The sequence below is a fragment of the Rhincodon typus genome, chromosome 5, assembly GCF_021869965.1.
Source record: "Rhincodon typus isolate 14 chromosome 5, sRhiTyp1.1, whole genome shotgun sequence".
Classification (NCBI taxonomy): Eukaryota; Metazoa; Chordata; class Chondrichthyes; order Orectolobiformes; family Rhincodontidae; genus Rhincodon; species Rhincodon typus.
The window spans coordinates 14346932-14362147 of record NC_063336.1 but is presented as its reverse complement, the minus strand read 5'-3'; the positions used below and the strand labels follow the sequence as shown (position 1 = coordinate 14362147).

General features: G+C 39.8%; 1 non-coding gene across 1 annotated transcript; it reads left to right on the top strand.

Moving 5' to 3' along the window:
* The first annotated feature begins 499 nt into the window (after positions 1–499).
* On the top strand, positions 500–604 carry LOC125483233. The gene has a single exon (XR_007262189.1). It is a non-coding gene; the product is annotated as a U6 spliceosomal RNA (small nuclear RNA).
* Positions 605–15216: the final 14612 nt, after the last annotated feature.

Sequence of the window (15216 nt, the reverse complement as noted above, 5' to 3'; positions counted from 1 at the left end):
ATTTTTTTTTTAATTGAATTAAAATCCACCAACTACCATGGCAGCATTCAAACCTGGGTCCCAGAACAGAATTTTTGGAGGGATAAAAAACTAGGCCATCAACTCCTTAGTTGAACAAAACCATTTCAAAAAGCATTCAGGAAAAACTTTTTCATGGAAAGGTTTGTGTAAATCTGAAGTTTTCTTCAGAGAGAAGTTGATTTACTAGGTCAATTGAATTTTAAAGATAAATTCATAGTATCTTTTGATGCAAGAGTAATGTGACATCCAGTCAAAAGGTGAGTAAGCTGAGTTAACATGCAGATCACCTATGGTCTATAGCAGATGGTGGAATAGGCCCTGGAGGCTGAGTGACTATCTCCTGTTTCTATATTCACGCTACTCTGATCAGTCTGGACTTGTGTGATGTGTCAAATTCAGGTCAGTACATTAAGAACACATGAAGGCAGTGAAGGGAAGAGTTTGTGTCTAAGAAGTGAGTTATGAAAAAAATACTGTTTTCACTTTGGCCTCAAGTAATCCAAAATTGAAATGGTACAGAGAACATTATCATAGGCCCCTGCACAAGGATAACATGCAAAGTTGAAAAATGGTCTGTGCTTTTGTAAGGCGTTTTTATCCTTCTAAAACAGCTATTGTATTTGTGTTTCAACTACTCGTGGTTCCACTGATATCACAGCAGTGTTTTCCTCTGACCGCTGCCTTCCACCAGCTGACTGTCATTTATTAGAAGACTTGAAGATTGGCAGATAGGGAGATACAGAATCTAAACATAAAACTACTGACCCTCAGAAAACATCATGGAATTCAAGACAGATTTGAAATGTTGAAGCAACATGAAACTCCTGATTCCACGATATACTGGTGGAAGTGATCAAGGCAAATATTATGAATTTCTTCATTCTCAAAAGATATTCCAAATGTATGTGAGTGTGTATGAGAGAGAGAGAGAGGTAAATGTCCCGATTCTAGAATAGCGTACAGATCTGCTGCAGCTGCAGTCAATGGTGGTCAATGTTAGGAAGGAGCTCCAAAACGTGAAGTGCCAGCAGGCACGTTTGTCCCAGAGTCCTCCAAGGTATCTTTTGGTTTAAGGTCCATCCATTTTGTGGAGCAAGATGATATGTGCTCTTGTATCTTTTTCAAAAAATATGTAGAAGAGTTTGTGATTAGTGGTCTAATGGAATAATGTGGCTCAGTAACATCCTTGCAACTAGACAAAACAAGATTCAGCAAAACCTTTCATGTCAGAAGCCTAAACATAGTTTGACCTTCCGGTTCTTCTTATCCTCTATCTCTGAAGCTTCAGACAACAGCAAGTAGAAGTGAACAGTCAAAGCTCAAACTATACGAGTTGACAAAGGCTATCTGTTTCTTCTTGATGCAAACAATGGTTTTACCGGCCAAGTTGCATTTGACTTTTTGTTTAGATTACTTAAAAGTACTGGCAAAATAGTTTGGGGTATGCATCAAGAACGGGAGGAACATATCAAAGTTGAGTTAAACTAAGAGTAACTTTCCTGTCAACTGTGATAAGAACATGGTCATCAGCTGCAATATACTGTTGATATTGCCATATATGATACAAGTCTGGCCCATGCCTGTCTCCTGTTCCATGACAATCAGCTAAGCCATGTTCTACTTTTACTGGAAATTGAAAGAGGAGTATATCAACAGCGACACAAAGTGCAAATTTCCTTCTAAGGAGGTGAGGTGTGCAGCAGAGGGTGGGGATGTTGGTGCGTGTGAGTTATGTGGATAACTGAAGGATGATTCGATTTCTGGGGAAGACTAAAATCAGGGGATATATTTAAGAATAAGAGGACTCACATTTAAGGCAACTTGAGGAGCATTTTTATTTCCTCAGATGGTCATTACTAAATGAAATTCTCTTCCCCAGAAGGTAGTGGAGGTTGGGCCTTTAAATTTGTTCAAGACTGAATTCGATACATTTTTTAATAGACAAAGGAGTCAAGAACAATGGACTAGAGACAAGAAGTAGCTGATAAGATCATTGTCCATGACCTTGCAATGCCAATCACTACTAACATGGTTGGGTAAATTGCTTACACCAACCTCCTGCTCTGACTGCATCAATGGACTCTACTTGATCCGAAGAGGAATAAACATTAGGCTGTCTAACAAGAAGTGGCTCTTGTCTTAAGCATGATGTAATTTATTAGATGAGAGTGATCAAGTTACATTAGTACACTCCATGTTGTTCATAGAATCAGGCCATTTGAAGCAGGCCACTTGGCCCATCAAGTCCATACTGACCCTCAGAAGGGCATCCCACCCAGATCCAACCCCTACCGTAGACACTATGGGCAATTTAGCATAGCCAATCCACCTAGCCTGTGCATCTTTGGACTGTGGGAGGAAACCAGAGCACCTGAAGGAAACCCACACAGGCATGGGAAGAGATAGTAGGAACTGCAGATGCTGGAAAATCTGAGATAACAAGGTGTAGAGCTGGATGAACACAGCAAGCCTTCCTGCTCCTATGATGCTGCTTGGCCTGCTGTATTCACCCAGCTCTACACCTTGTTATCTCAGGCATGGGAAGAATGTGCAAACTCCACACTCACAGTTGTCCGAATCTAGAATCAAACACAGATCCCTGGCGCTGTGAGGCAACAGTGCTAACCACTGAGCCACCGTGCTACCCCAAAGACCTTTGTGAGGCTTAGGATAACTGGTTTTCCATCAAGATCCTAAGGTGTATAGGTATTCCCATTCAAGTCCAGACAGATTGATTTCTGTGGAGTGTAATGCAGTCTTCAGCGTTGTCAGTTTCAGAATCGTTACCTTACACAAGATCTCCCCAATGCTTTCTTCCAATGAGTCACATTTATACATCCATGTACATAGTTACATTCACCAACTCCACCAACATGCACCTTTGACTTATCAAATTCAGGCAGCCTGGAGGTTTCCACTTTTCCGACAATGTTCTCTTCAGATTAGGAAGATTGGTAGGTCCTTGACTTGAGCACTTTGACCTTGATTCTATTCTGATCTATAAAGTCTCTCTCCACTGGGGATCCTTTGCTATCTTAGATGTCCTTCACAGAGATGTTGTTTCTGCTGAATTGGCTTATTACCTCATCTGAAATATCCTTAAGCTCATGAACTTCCTTCACGGAGACAGCTGCCTGATGAAAGAGGTATTCTCTTTTTTTTTTACGGTATCTTAGATTCTGAGTCAGGCTGTTTCTTCTTTACACAAAAGCAGCAATTGCTGGAAAAGCTCAGCAGGTCTGGCGGTATCTGTGAAAAGAAATCAGAGTTAACATTTCGGGTCCAGTGACCTTCTGATTTCACAGATGCTGCCAGACCTGCTGAGCTTTCCCAGCAATTTCTGTTTTTGTTTCTGATTTGCAGCATCCGCAGTTCTTTTGGTTTTTATTTCTTCTTGACAGTATTCTGAACTTCTGAGGCAGGCAGTTTCTTCTGAATCTGTGGACATTGATCATCCCACCTTTAGTGGTGGCTTTCATGCAGCTGTACACAGTCCATTGTGTGTGAACAAATCTTTATTCTTAATCTGCTGATACCCCTTTATTGAAATACTTGGATGTCCCAACCAAAAAATCCCATTTTCCAACGAAATATTGAACAACAAAATCAGATTCTCGCTAGAGTGCAGCGAGAGATCTATTTACATGCATTAACATCTCATTATTACCTAACCTCATGTCATTCATATGCGGTTTCTCATTCTCCCACACACCTGATAGAAACTAGATGACGACAATTCCCAACATGAAAGTCAGAGCAAGTACCTGGCGACTCCAGCTCGCTGCTTGCTCCTCCAGGGTAAGTGTTTCATTCTGTGAGGGTAGATGGCTTGTCTTTCAATAAATTAACTAGAAAACTTATACAGGTTTATTGAACAGCTTAAAATGACAACCTGCGGTGACACTAAAAGATACCTGAGCTGTATCTGTGTTTGTAGTTGTTTTCTACAGTCAGTCACTTAAAAAAAATTCAAGTTTTTAAAAATGTATCCATGAGATCCCTTGCATCTAAAAAATAGCTGCCATCAAGGTTTCCAATTGGGCACAGTTAGCTTAAGCTCATCATGATGATTAATTCAATCTGTGATATGCAAAGCTTTGCAGGCAGGCCAGGTTCGTGTGTTATTTTTTTTAAAGAAATACAAAAGACCCCTGAAATTTGATTTTTCCCTAAACACAACTTGCATTGAAATTCCTAATTTTTTCTATATTTGTCCAAAAGTTATGGATATCGCTGGCCAGAATTTACTGTCCCTTTATAATTGCTCTTAAGATTTTTGAGCCCCTGTAGTCCTTGTGGTGTTGGTACACCCACAGTGATGTAAGGGAGACAGTGCCACAATTTTGACCCAATGGCACATCAGTCATGGAGGGTGTAGATGAGGTGCAAGTCAAGCAGATTGCTTTCTTCTGGATGGTTTCTTCAGTGTCGGATATGTGTCTGACAGCAACTAGACAGTTTTCTATTATACTCTTGACTTATGCTTTTTGGAAGCAGACAAGTTATAGGAATGGTGGTGCGGGTTTTAAAGTTTGACTGAGTAGGAGCAAACAACATAAACATTTATGCACTGGGCTTTCAATTTAAAAGGGGATTTTTTTTCTTTTATGAGGGGAAACACTCATACCCTGGAAAAAAAACACTTAGGTTGACTTTTGGCAATTTTCGATAAGTCTTTGTTGAAAGGAGATAACAAGGTGTGGAGCTGGATGAACACAGCAGGCCAGGCAGCATCAGAGGAGCAGGAAAGCTGACGTTTCGGATCTGGACCCTTCTTCAGAAATGGGGGAGGGGAAGGGGGCTCTGAAATAAATGCAGAGAGGGGGAGGCAGTGATAGAAGGTGGATAGTGGAGCAGATAGGTGGAGAGAAGACGGACAGGTCAAGGAAGCAGGGATGAAGCTAGTAAAGGTGAGTGTAGGTAGGGAGTTGGGATGGGGGTTGGTCAGTGAGGAGGGAGGAGCGGGTAAGTGGGAGGGAAGACGGACAGGTCAAGGAGGTGGGGATGAAGCTAGTAGGTGAGTGTAGGTAGGAAGTGGAGGTTGGTCAGTGAGGTGGGAGGAGCAGATAGGTGGGAGAGAAGACGGACAGGTCAAGGAGGCGGGGATGGTGGGGTGCTGGTCTTGGGATGTGGTCGGGGGTGGGAAGATTTTGAAGCTCATAAAGTCCACATTGAGACCATTGAATTGTAGGGTTGCAAGGCGGAATATGAGGTGCTGTTCCTCCAGTTTTTGGCTGGCATCATTGTGACACTGGAGGAGGCCCAAGATGGACACGTCGTCCAGGGAGTGGGAGGGGGAGTTGAAGTGGTTCGCGGCTAGGAGGTGTTGTCGTTTGTCGTGAACCAAGCGTAGGTGTTCCACAAAGCTGTCTCCAAGCCTCCATTTGGTCTCCCCAATGTAGAGGAGGCCACATTAGGAACAGCGGACACAATAGACCACATTAGCGGATGTGCAGGTGAACATCTGTTAAATGTGGAAGGTTTTCTTGGGGCCTGGGATGGAGGTGAGGGGAGAGGTGTAGGGGCAGGTGTAGCACCTCCTGCAGTTGCAGGGAAAGGTGCTGGGGGTGGTGGGGCTAATGGGGAGTGTGGAGCGGATAAGGGAGACAAGGAGATGGTTTAGATCTGAGCACAGAGAAATCTATTGAAACCCAACAGGCCTGGCAGTATCTGTGGAGAGAGAAACAGAGTTAACATTTTAAGTATATATGACTCTTCTTTACGGAGTCTCAAAACATTAATTCTAGTTCTCTCTCCAGAAATGCGATCAGACGTGCTGAGTTTTTCTAGCATTCTGAGTTTGTTTCAGATTTCCAGCACCTGCAGTGTTTTGCCTTGCAGGTTTAGAACGGTTGAGAAATAGGTTACTTAAAGGTAAGCAAGTTAGTTTAAAAATTCCAGACCAGAAGTGTTTGGTTATAATTATTTGAAGCTGAGATGGTCTAAACTCAGTTATGTGAAGAGCTGTCAGATCCTTAAGATGGGAAAATTGAGGCCACAGTTAAATTAATCCCCATAGTTGTGAAAAAAGAAAGGAATTCTTTCTTTAAACGGCATACTTCTGGGATTAATGTGATTATATTTTATACATCTCTCGTATGATAATCTTAATCTTGTACAATATGCAAGAAGTTTGGTTTATTCTGTTGTTAGAGTAGGTTTAGATTTTTAAACTGTAATTGTAAAGCTTAAATTGTGATTTCCATAGTAAAAGTAAAAGCAGAGTGCTGGACCTTATATTGAATGAACTTTATACTTCCTAGAGACTAGTGTCAGCAGGGATTCTATAGGGCCTTGTGTAAATAGAAAACAATGTTAACAAATATACTCTAAGAAGGCCTTGGCGGAGAGAGCGAGAGACAGGATGGTAGCATCGATAAGGAAAGAGACCACATGATCCAGGGCAAGATTGATTACTCCCTGTCTGGATGTAGGAGACCTTAATAATATTAACCTATGACCTAGAATGGACACAGCAGTGTTTTTTGTTTATATGAAGGAAGATTGGAATTTGGATAATGAGATGCTTACAGTATAGAGTTACTGAACTTCTTTGTATTCTTCAGAATTTTTCCTTCGGTTTTTTAACTAAAGTGAAATTCTCCCTGCATTACTGGAATAAAATGATTATAGAACCTAACCTCAATCTCCAATGATTAGTTGATTAAGTAGTGAAGATAACACTATTTTAGTTCATTTCTTTTGTGTATTAAGCTTGTTTTATTATTCCATGTTTGTGTTTCAGTGAAAGACAACCACATTAATACCAAAGTAAACAAAATATGATCTATCAAGTCAGGTTTCATTCTGCAATCTCACATGTCTAGTAATAATATCAACTGGAATCATAAGAAAATATTTTAAAATTATCAGTAAAGTATCCATTTCAGCATCGCAACTAATATTTTCAGAATCAAGGTGAGGGTTACTGATGGAAGCACTACAATACTTGTAGTGTGAGTGAAAGGATGGGAGGCATACAAGAATATGGGTCAAATGCTGGAAAATGGGGTTACAATAGTTGTTTTCGACTAGCATGGACACAATGGGCCGAAGGACCTTTTTCTGTGTTGTAGATCACTATGACTCTATCTTAAATAAGGCACAAAATATTCTGGGGCTGCTGTTCCCCAAGGCTGGTAACGATATCTACATAAACTATATAACATGTAAAAAAGGAGGGCCTTTTAAGGCTGATATATCAAAAGTCTAGAGGTACCGAAGGCATGGATGAGAATAAATAACTTCCCCATAACAAATATTAGAGTTAAAGGTCTATAATTTCCTAGTTTATCTTTTCTAACCTTCTTCAGTAATCTTGACAATTTTCTACTTACGACAATTCTGGAGTATCATGACTAACACCTCTACAACAATTTATTTACTCAATTCCTTTAATATCCTGGGTGCAATCATCAGGCGGTGGAGATTCATCTATCTTTCATTGAATATTTTTTCCATTTTTTTAAAAGACCTAATTAATTGCTCCCTTTAGTTTCCATTTGTTTTCTAATTCTTGCACTTTATCCACATCCTCTATATAGGCCAATATAAAACCAATTTGTAACAACTCGACATTTTTAAATTTTCAGTTACAACCTCACTTGGGATATTAGTCTGATATCTGTCTGCATTTAACCATGAGCCACTTCAGGAAATGTTCAGATATAGCCTGTGGTTAAACTATCTAAGATGAAGTACAGTACTTCTGTAGACCAAAAAAATGGCAAAAAAAAATTAGATGCCTGCAAGAGGAAGTTAAATAGGTGCATAAGGGAGAGGGAAATAGATGGATATGTAGGTAGGGGTTAGATAAAATCAAGTCTGTAAATTTATGCTTTGCCACAAACCAGTTGGGCCAAATGACATTTTTATTGTACTATAAATTCTATGTAATTGGCAACACGATAGAACAATGTTTTGGAAAACCAGGCTGTTGCAATAGAGATAATCCCCATAAACAAATGTCAGCTCTAAGGTTAATGTGGGTAGGCAGTATCCTACCAGGCTTTCCTCACTGTCCCTCTGAATCTGGTTCGTAAGAGGTGCCTAAGATCAATCCACGGTTGTGTCTGGCATGCACTTGACTTTTCACAGCAGCATGCTGACTCCCCAAATGTAAGATCGGAAATCCATAACATTATAACATTGTGCTGTATGACACAAATCAATTTTAATTGCCTGACTGCGGCAGTTTTTGAACCTTTTAAAATTAACCCTTATTCAATGTCTTGTTTATTTTACAGCAAAAAGTATATTTCTGACATGTATTCCTTTTCCAAACTATAAAACGTGACTGCATCAAGAAGGTAAAAGAACAGAACAGTACTGAGCTGTTAAGGGGAATAATTTCTGCTGTTAAACTATTAAATTCAAGACAATATGCAATAATGCAACACGGTGGCACAGTGGTTAGCACTGCTGCCTCACAGCACCAGGGACCTGGGTTCGATTCCAGCCTCGGGCGACTGTCTGTGTGGAGTTTGCACATTCTCCCTGTGTCTGCGTGGGTTTCCTCCGGGTGCTCCCACAGTTTCCTCCCACAGTCCAAAGATGTGCAGGTTTGGCCATGCTAAATTGCCCGTAGTGTTCAGGGAGGTAGAGGGTGTATATTAGGTGGGTCATAGGGGGATGGATCTGGGTGGGATGCTCTGAGGTTCGGTGTGGACTTGTTGGGCCGAAGGGCCTGTTTCCACACTGTAGGGATTCTAATTCTAATATCGAGCCGTGGTTAGAAAATCAACTTACTTCACAATTCAGCATCTCACAAGAAAAAGCCAGTAGCTTTCCATTTATTTTCTTATTTTTGTTAAATGAAAGCAGCTTATGTAACAGACACTGTAACTTATGTCAGATCACTCTGATGCTGAAGCTGGGAATCAAGAATTAAATACTACTTGTTAATTATTCAGGACTGGAAATAAGTCCTTTCCAGCTGCTTGATTTGAACATAGTTCAGGTTATTTATATAACAATATTCCAACAAAATCGTGTATTCAGGAAGAACCAGCTTAGTCCCGTGGACCTGAGTTATTTCCTGGATTCAACACTTTAGGTCTTCTCTTTCAGATTCTACCGAATTGACAAATAAGAATTCCCCTTCCATTTAGGTATTAACACTATTACTGTATTCTTTAACAATGATTGACCTCTCTCACAGAAATGGAGTTGATAACTCAGCTGTGATTCATTTTTATATTCATTTTCTACTATGTGAAAAATAATCTACTTGTTTAGAGATTTCTTGACAAAAATAACTAAGTTTGGAAACATTAATTTTTCATTTACCATAGAGGTAAATGGCTTGTGTAACTGGACTATAAACAGCAACAAAGACTATTATTTAGGCTGGAACAAATTAACCTAAGTCACAGTGCCAGTTCCCAATTGTAGTATGCCAGCACTATATGAGTCATCCTTGCACAAATGCTTACTCTGTACTGGCAAACGAAGCTGAATACATTTTCAATGTTTATCTGCTTTAGTGTTGATGTTGTTCCCAACTTACAACAGTGGGTGCACATCAACAGTGCTTTAAACAGAATTGCTCAAAAGCAATTCAAGACATCCTTAGGGTCATGAAATGCACTGTATAAATACATATTCTCTGTTTATGTGGATACAAATGCGTAATATATGTTGCGTTTCAGCCATATTCATACACTTTACAATATCTGAAGCAAAGTATAATATAATTGGCAGCATAGTGGCACAATGGTTAGCACTGTTGCCTCACAGCATCAGGGACCCAGTTTCGATTCCAGCCTCGGGCAACTGTCTGTGTGGAGTTTGCACATTCTCCCTGTGTCTACATGGGTTTCTTCCAGATGCTCCGGTTTCCTCCCACAGTCCAAAGATGTGCAGGGTAGGTGGATTGGCCATGCTAAAATTGCCCATAGTGTTCAGGGATGTGTAGATTAGGAGGGTTATAGGGGTATGGATCTGGGTGGGATGCTCCAAGGGTTGGTGTGGACTTGTTGGGATGAAGGGCCTGTTTCCACGCTGTAGGGATTCTATGATAATACTTTTGTTTAGTCTTAATGCAGAAAGTGGAAGCTGATGCAATATATAGGTGGAAGTAATAGGCATTTCTCAAGAACAGCGAGGAATGAATTTACTTGCACAATGATTTAGCTGAATAGCTCATATCCCTGCCCTGAACATTAAAATAAAACTCTCTCAACATTAACAGTCTTGGGAGGCACTCGTTTAATCCTGCATTCTCTAACATTGAAATCATTCTATCAATTTTCCATATCCTGACTTCACAGTAAACCTGGGTCATGTGCTCTAGTATAAGCACAAAGGTGCCAAATGTCATCAATATAATTATACCCTGCAAACAAGACCAGCTGCTCAAGATACCTTAATCTACAAGTATCAATCCATAGTGACATTTTCTTTATAGAAGAAAGCTTACTCTGCAATTTTTATGAAGGGGTCTTGCAGTAATTTCAGCAGAATGGCTATTTATCTTGTTGGGACCCTTGAAATGATGACGACTGTCAAATGGGAGCTCAAACCTGTGAGTCATGGCAATATACTCATTCCTTGGCAGTTGTTGGGACAAAAACAGAAGTTGCTGGAAACACACATCAGGTCTGGAAGCATTTATGATGATAAAGTCAGGGTTAACGTTTAGAGTCCGGTGACCCTTCCTCATTACTGGTGAAGCCCTCCTAAGGAAGGGTCATCAGACCGGAAATGTTAACTCTGATATTTTCTTCACAGACGCTGCCAGACTTGCTGAGCTTTTCCAGCAACTTCTGTTTTTGTTCCTGATTTACAGCAAACACAGTTCTTTCGGTTTTTATTTATTGTTGGGACAGTCTGCTTTCTGGCACAATAGCAGTCATTTGTGGAAATGGGTAGTGAGGGAATAGACACTACCTGAGAAAGGGTGCATTTGCCTGTCTCATAGCGCCACTGTCACCTCTCACATCTCATCACTGTCTGGGTCTGCAGAAAAGCAGATTGCAGGTAGTAAGTGCTAACTTGAACTCCTCTGCCTGTGTTGTCTACCATTCTGCACATCTGGTGCACTGACTTCAAGAAAGCTAGAATACAAGAGTAGGGGTGTACTGCCAGGTTAGGCTGCATTTAGAATATTGTGGGCCCTGTATCTAAGGAAGGATATGCTAGTGTTTGACGGGATCCAGAGGAGGTTTACAAAAATGATCCTGGGGATGAAGGTCTTGTCATATGAAGAGCAGTTGTGGACTTTGGGTGTATTCAATGGAATTAGAAGGATGAGGACGGGATCTGACTGAAACTTATAGGATATGAGAGGCCTGGATAGAATGGACATGGGGAAAATATTTCCACTAGTGGGAGAGACTAGAACCTGAAGGCACAGCCACAGAATGAAAGGACGACCCTTTAGCACTGAAATGAGGAGGGATTTCTTCAGCCAGAAGTTGATAAATCTGTGGAACCCATTGCCACAGAGGGCTGTGGAGACCAAGTCACTGAGTGTATTTAAAGCAGAGATAGGTAGGTTCTTAATTAGTAAGGGGATCAAAGGTTATGAGGACAAGGCAGGAGAATGAGTTGAGAAACAGATCAGCCATAATTGAATGGGCCGACTGGCCTAATTCTGCTCCTACACTTTATGGTCTTAGGGACAGTTGAGTGCGATCACAGGCCACATGAAAGCATTTTTCTCTAACTGCTACTACTTACTCCAAAGCATCTGCAATTAACTTTACTCTGATTGCAGTGATATTTAAATTCTGATAACTAAAAGTGTACACGACAATACATCCGTCTTTTTGTTTCAAAGACCATTAAAGGTTTGGATTGAATTGCAGTCACAAATGTCTGTCCTAGCCTACTGTGGTCATGTGACCTCTACCATGAGACACAAACCCTGTAAGTATACATCTTTGACTTCACTTCAATAAAGTTCCTGTGTTGATCATACTGTTGTGTAGTACACTTGAAGCATGGAGTCAAGAGGCATGAGGTGAGTGTCCTGGACAATTAAAAGTCCAGCACATTGCTACTTGTCTGGAGTCACATGTAGACCAGACCAGGTAAGGTTGTTGAAGGTCATTAGTTAACCAGATGTGTTTTTACAACAATTGACAATGGTCACCATTAGACCATCTTTAAATTCCAGATTTTTAAAAAATTGAATTTGAATCCTATCATATGCCATGAGGGATTCAAACCCATGCCCAAGAACCTTAGCCTGGCTCTCTGGTTTACTATGCTTTTGGGATTGCCACTATGCCACTGCATCCTCTATATTTCTCTGATTTTCTCAAATGATGATAATTTTTCCATCATATCTTGAGTCCAAATGCCTTAACAATGAGATAGAGTGGCAGCAGAGAAGGATAAAAGTGGAAGCAAATCCTGCATTCTATATCCTCCTAATTCATGGAACATCTTGCCCCATGTGCCCAAAGATCTGTGGGTTAAGAATCTGCTTATTCAGTGACATAAAGACCCATGGCAGAAGTTCACAACCTTGAATAGACATCATCCTTGAATTGAGAGGTAGCCTGTGATGAGTCCCCCCAGATCCTAGGACATTGAAAAGAAATTGGTGCTTCTGATTGCTGATTTCCATTAGAAAGTAAAATAAAGACTTGGATTTATATAGCAGCTTTCACCATCTCAGGGCACCCAAAGCATTTTTAGAATTGTGAAGTATAGTCATTGTCATGTTATGGCTAATATGTAATCATACAGAACGGAAAGTGGTCATTTTGCCCATTGTGGTCACACTAACCCTCTGAGGAACATCTCATCCAGACTCAACCACCCACCCTACCCCCATAACCCCACATTTTAACTAGCTAATCCACTTAGCCTACACATCCCTGGACACTGCAGGGCAATTTAGCACATCCGATCCACATAACCTGCGCATCTTTGGACTGGAGGAAACCGCACACAGACACAGGGAGAAGATAAAAGCTCCACACAGACAGTTGCCAGAGGCTGGAATCAAACCCAGGTCCCTGGCAATGTGAGGCAGCAGTGGTAGCCACTGAACCACATCGCCACCCAACAATACATGCACAATAAGTTGCTACTAGGACCAATGTGTGAATAACCAGTTAATCTATTTTAGAAATTGTTTGGTTGATGGCTGGTGAAATCTGCTGATGTTGCAATATTTTTATGAAAGTAATATTACTCATTTTGATATCTATTTTGATATAGTCAATTTTATCATAGCCGTGACTTGTACACATGGTATAGGGTTTCAAGTTTCAAATAAAAACCGAAAGAACTGTGGATGCTGTAAATCAGAAACAAAAATAGATTGCTGGAAAACCTCAGCAGGTCTGGCAGCATCTGTGAAGAGAAATCAGGGCTAATGTTTTGGGTCCAGTAACTCTTCCTCAGAACTGTTCTGAGGAAGGGTCACCGGACCCAAAACGTTAACTCTGATTTCTCTTCACAGATGCTGCCAAACCTGCTGAGCTTTTCCAGCAATCTCTATTTTTGTTTCAAGTTTCAAATGTTTGCCCAAATTTTGTAAGAATTATACTTTAACAGAAGGCAAAACAAGATTGTAACAGAAAGGAAGAATATTCTATTAGTATCTGAATATAGTTTGCAATGTTTCCACACAGCCAAACAACAACTGAAGCATTCCCACAAGCTATTAAAAAACTTAACATGCACTAAAACAAATTGCCAAATGCTCTAAAAAAATTAAAAAGTATATTGATTGCTAGTAAGGTTCTCAAAAATAGTTAAATTGTCACAGATTCATCCTTGCCAATGCAGGAGAAAACAAATCAAGCCCCTTAAAATTATGTTTCAACTGAAATAACAGGAACATAGAATTGAGAAACAACAATTGGCAGAAAGATTTACAAACTTAGACAAATTAGATAATATTCCTTATTCACAATACATCAGGTGAAGGTTTTGTTGGTAACTGCATATAAGTTTGAAACAGAGAAGTGTGATGTTATATTTTCCAACAGAAAGGAATGGAAGATGGAACAAATGTGAATAGTGTTACAATCTATGTTTCTCATTGAGGGTTACAATGAATACTGGTTTTGTACTTTAGCACAGTTTATTTCCCTAGCCTGTGAGAACAAGTCGTGACTGTCACTGTTTGTACTAGTACAATAAAGAGAGACATCGTTGTAAATATGAAGGAGACATTATGCAGCTCCTTGGTATTAACATTCTGGAAATGCCCTATTAGTTGACAAATGAAATAAGTTGACTAATACCCTGTTGCACTATTAATAGGCCACAAAATGTTATGTACAAATGTCAAAGTATAAACCTTAAAAATACTTTAAATACATATGGACATTAAACCCATGGAACTTAAATATATGTCTTTGTCAACATTACCCATTTCGTAACAACAATGAAAAGTCAAACCAAGCTGTAAAACAGTCGATGCATTCAACTTCATCTTTTTCCCACCAAACAGATTAAATTAAAATTGTCCCCAGTTTTATAAAATGCCACAAAACACTTAATATAACATTTCTACTTCACTCTAATAAATGGAATGAGCATGTTTACAGATTTTTATAAATTGTTGCTGAAGGGAATTAGCTTACAGTTGAAGCCCTCCAGTAAATAATATATTACTCTAGACTATTCATAGTCTATTAATAGAATGTTGTGTTTTGCCAAACACTATTATTAAATGCAGTTTCAGTTCATTGGTGTCAGATGTCTTGGAGTTTTTGCTTGAAAAATCTAATTATCATTATCTGGAAAGCATTGCCATTGTTTCAGGCACATACAATTTGCATCTCTACTGCATGATAGGTTACTTTTGATATTAACTCATTGACTCCTAAAATAATATATCTACTTCATCCATATCTATTAGAAAATTTGATAACTGTTAGAAGGTTGTGCATGTACTTAGATGTACAAATCCTTTAATCCCACCCAGTTTATTTGACCTTTTACCTTTTGGAGGTCCATAAAAGAAAGTAACAGCATTACTTAGAATGTGAAGAGAAAGTGGGATCTGTTTGGATTTTTAAAAATAGTCAATAAGTAAGCAGGTCGGACTTCACCTCAGACCTCCTTGCCCAAAAGTAAAGATGCTCCCACTATGCCACAAGACCCTGACATAAATGACTCAAATAATGCTTGCTACATGATTGCAGTTTAGCAATACAATTAAAGATCAAAACTGATGCCAAAAGCCAATGCACACACCTAATAAAGACTGACGTCTTGGGCCAA